Below are 5,000 nucleotides of genomic sequence, written 5' to 3'. Positions count from 1 at the left end.
TTTAAAAAATACTATGATAAAAAAAAAAGAAAAAAACAACATAAATGTACAAGATTGTACTAGGTTAGCAGTTTGTGAGATAAATTTGCTCCCTTTTATTCTCGGCACTCACATGTAATATGTCTGGAAAAAGGTAATATTTACTCTTTTACTCTTTCACTCTTTTACATGTTTCAGTCATTTGACTGTGGCCATGCTGGAGCACTGCCTTTAGTCGAGCAAATCGACCCCCAGGACTTGTTCTTTGGAAGCCTAGTACTTATTCTATCAGTCTCTTCTGCTGAACCACTAAGTTACGGGGATGTAAACATACCAGCATCAGTTGTCAAGCGATGTTGGGGGGACAAACACAGACACACAAACATATACACACACATACATACATATATATATATATATATATATATATATATATATATATATATATATATATATATATATATACATATATACAGCAGGCTTCTTTCAGTTTCCGTCTACCAAATCCACTCACAAGGCTTTGGTCGGCCCAAGGCTATAGTAGAAGTCACTTGCCCAAGGTGCCACACAGTGGGACTGAACCCAGAATCATGTCGTTGGTAAGCAAGCTACTTGCCACACACCCACTCCTGTGCCTTGTTCAAATTTTCAAAATAATAAGCAAAAAAGCTAATAAAACTCATAAAACACTACAATAAAAATATTTTTTGTAATAATTTAACACTATTATTTAAATCAACCATATCTGGCCCAAATATTTTTCTTGTTTTATGTTCAAACTGGCCAGGTCCAGTCAATCACACCTACCCAACAATGTCATTCTAAAAATAAACAATAATATCATTGAAATCTCAAAGCCATGAGGTAATACTTGATTAATTCAAAACAATATGCATAAATAAGCGTTACATCTGACAGAGTAATCTGAAGGCTAAAGATCTAGATAACAATGGATTAAGATAAATGGTAACTGAAAACCCAATGTATATGCTTGTTTACTTTGTACCCATGAAACTCTCAGACTTAATCCCACTGCATGGACCCATGTTTGAGTGTCTGTTATCATAGCTTCAAATTGCCCTAAGCCTTACAAGGGAAATAGGGTCCCAAGAATCTGGACTGAAATGGGACAGAAACCGTGGAAGCCCTTCAGATGGATTATACCTGTATTGTTAATCTAAAGGTTGAGTTTGTGACACTGTCACTTTGATTTTGGTTGAGAATTACATTAAGGATAGACATATCTGTAGAATGTTCAGGTGTAGGAAAACAGAATTGTTTAATTATGAAATTTTGAAGAAAAGCTATGGGTAATTTAATGTTAACATATCTAATGTGTATATATTTCCATTTAACTTTTGATGTTTCTTGCATTATACATATTCCCATTGACTTGCCTAGTGTTTGCAGTGTTTTTTTAATGATATCAAGCTGTATTGGCCCTTTGGCAGCCATTCATAGAAAAGAGAAGAGAGACTCACTTGAATAGGCAACAGTTAACTTTCCTCAAATGATCTTGCCCAGGTCTGCCTTTACCAACGGTGGCCCTGTTGATTGAAGGAGGAAGAGCAGTATGCATAGTTTGTTCTTTCAGGGCCTCCATGATATGTGGAGGAAGGGCTTTATTATTCTCTAAGTGGAGATTTGGCCAAAATATTAGCAATAGAGTGGACTCTGTGAAAGGCATCTGAGGGCCAGGTGGTCAACAAACTAGGTTTACCATCCAAAAACAAAAGTAGCCTGTCCAATTGACTTCTACCACCATCACCACCAACAACATGCTTGCAAAATTCATTGAAACATATCATCAATGGCTGAATGCTCTTTCTGTTACTAATCTTCATCTGTCTCAAAGCAAAATAGATATTATTCTAGTCCTTCAAACATGACCAACACTACAGCCAGACATTTCTTCATGGAAGATTGCAGTGATATTTGTTTAAAATTAGTATGCAACATCAAGCCATGTTGACAAAATCATACATACACGCACTCAACTCATACTCACACACTCACACACACATTAAGAGCCCATTAAGAAAAGAGGCATATGATAGATGCAGACAATAAGTGTGCAGACTGGACCAGATAGCTAAAATCCAATGTCGACAGAAGGGAGATGAAGTCCAGGCAAATATTTACTTTCATGTATATATATATATATATATATCACCAACATCATCATTGTCATATCATCACTTAACATTCATGTTCCCTACTGGCATAGTTTGGATGGTTTCCCAAGGATCTGATGAGTCCAAGGACTGCCTCATTCTCTAGTGTTTAAATTGACATGATTTCTATAGCTGGATAACCTTCCTAACACTAACCACTTTACAGTGTGTATGGGATGCTTTTTTTCCATGGCACCAGCATTATTGAGACCTCCATGCAGCTTGCAGATCTATAAAATATGAGGAATGTGTGGGGGAGTGCATCCTTATATTAGATAGTAGTTAATGTATGAGGAAAGTGGTTGGAATAGACCAGGTTCTTGTAGAAGAGCTACATTGCTATTCATATTTTTAGAAGAGAGAGTGAGAATGAAATAGCATCTTCAAAGAAATAAATAGTGGTGATGAGTTGTTCAGGTGACACCTCAAGGTATGAAGGGAGTAATTGTGGGGTGGGGTGGGGGGTGGGGGTTCGCAAGAATGTATTGGGGTGAAAGAGACAGGATATGGGAGAGCGGGAGGTAGGCAACCTCTGTGAGGTTTGGGAAGAGTTGAAAAGATGAGGTGCACAAGTTGGGGAGGCTAGAGGAATGATAGTAGTTGGGTAGTAATGATGATACAGTTGACAGGAAATGGGGACAGATGACATGTTTCAGCAGGCTGCAGGAGCCAGGCAGATAGATAGATAGATAAATAGATAGATAGATAAATAGATAGATAGATAGACAGATAGGGGAGAGAGGAGAGAGAGAGAGAGAGAGAGAGAGAGAGAGAGAGAGATGAGCACAGTGAATGAGGAGAGATAATTTGCTGGTCTGAGATGGGGATGGATGGCCACTGAAACGTGGGTGTAGACAACAATATTAATGGATGAAGAATGGCTAACAAGTGAAATGGTTCTGGATTACACACACACACACACACACACACACACATGCACACACACACATGCACACACACACACACACACACACACACACACACACACACATACACAATTTACAAAAGAGCTACTAATAACTTCATGCTGTAATTCAACAGATTTATATACCATACCATTTATCTTTATGTAATCGTTCAGGCTCTGTGCATATTGTTAGATGTATTTAAGAACCACGATGCTGTTTTATGAGAAAACTTAAAAAAAAAAGAATGAGAAGCAAGATGTGAAAAAGGTAAATGCAAAAAGTGGAACATGAAGAAAGAAACGTAAGAAAAGGAAGATCTTCATCACCTTTGTCTGTTGTCAACATAATCATCAACATCATCATCGTTTAACGTCCGCTTTCCATGCTGGCATGGGTTGGATGATTTGACTGAGGACTGGTGAAACCAGATGGCTACATCAGGTTCCAATCTGATCTGGCAGAGTTTCTACAGCTGGATGTCCTTCTAATGCCAACCACTCTGAGAGTGTAGTGGGTGCTTTTACGTGCCACCGGCACGAGGGCCAGTCAGGCAGTACTGGCAATGGCCATGCTCAAAATGGTGTAATAATTAATCTAGCTGGTGTATAATAATAAAACAGAGTGGAGGCCAAAGTTTGTGAGATAGTTATTCAATTTGGAGTGGGTGGTGTCCTCTAGTTCAACAAAATGTCTTCGCATTTCCTAAAAAGTTCAGATCTGGAATTAAGTAGTGTGGTGGAATTCTGGAACCTCAAAACAATATGCAATTTTCAGCTACGCATAACTTGCATCTATTTGACCCAGTTATATATGGCATAGATTTCTTCACTTGGTTGTATGTGGTGTGCAGTTGATCTTCAGCTCCCATACTCAGCTACCTAACTTACTGGCTGTATTTTTATCACTGTGGTGGAAAGAAGGCTGGTGGTTTGCATTGACATGATTTTTCTTCTCAGTTACATTTTCTTAGAACACTGCTGTAACTCCAGCTTTGTAAACAACAAGCCTGATAAATGGGCAAGCTTTGTTATCTTGACAGTTACAACAGGGAGTGGGCTCTTGGTGTGACTTGCAAGTGATATGTCCTTCATATAGGGGCAACAACTGAATTAAATTTTTGTCAAGGTACCGGCATGGCAGTGTGGTAAGAAACTTGCTTCTTAACCACATGGTTTGGGGTTCAGTCCCACTGTGTGGTACCTTGGACAAGTGTCTTCTACACTAGCCTTGAACCAACCAAAGTCTTGTGATTTGATTTAGTACGCAGAAACTAAAAGAAGCCCATCATATATATGTATGTATATTTCTATATCTATGTGTGTGTGTCTTTGTGTCTGTGTTTGAAGCAAGTAAAAGATAAAAGGTACGTGTCTATTAAAAATCTTCCTGTATTTGTGGTTTACTGGAAAATGCTTATTTAATAATGCCAGAAATTTCTTGCCTATGTTAGTTTTAAAATTTAAGGAGACAGGGGCTGGATGAACCATATTGTTTATCTATTTTTGGGCCTCATATTTTTAACTGAAGGGTTATATGATATCTTGTCTTTGAAGTTGCTCTTAGCTAGAGCATCATTATAGTAGGGGACTGCTTTATTAAATATTTCCTTTGAAGAGGTGAGCTTCTCATTCGATTTATGATAGGGTTCATAAGAGTGTCAGTCTGAGTCTAGGGAAACATCTAAGAAATCAAATTTGGACAAATTAATAGATACAGTAATTTTGATGCATAATTGACTAAAGGTATACATGAATTTTTACTTAAATTTATTGAGTGTATGTCAATCACAGTCATGAGATATGCCCAAACCACCATCATGCTGTAAGCCAATGTTGTGGGTGAGGAACTTAGATCTCAAGGTATCCAATATATGGAGACCTACAAGATCATTGATGTCTGCACTGTCATTGATAGCATTGGTAGCACTGATATCTCAAAC

General features: G+C 37.9%; 1 protein-coding gene across 3 annotated transcripts in view; it reads left to right on the top strand.

Moving 5' to 3' along the window:
* The window catches only part of LOC106873305 (rho guanine nucleotide exchange factor 10), a 170,300-nt gene that overhangs the window by 88,876 nt on the left and 76,424 nt on the right, over nucleotides 1-5,000 (top strand). The gene's annotated exons all lie outside the window — the stretch shown is intronic.

Source organism: Octopus bimaculoides, chromosome 6, assembly GCF_046866305.1.
Source record: "Octopus bimaculoides isolate indiv1 chromosome 6, ASM4686630v1, whole genome shotgun sequence".
NCBI classification, from domain to species: Eukaryota; Metazoa; Mollusca; class Cephalopoda; order Octopoda; family Octopodidae; genus Octopus; species Octopus bimaculoides.
This window is presented reverse-complemented; position numbering and strand designations above follow the sequence as displayed.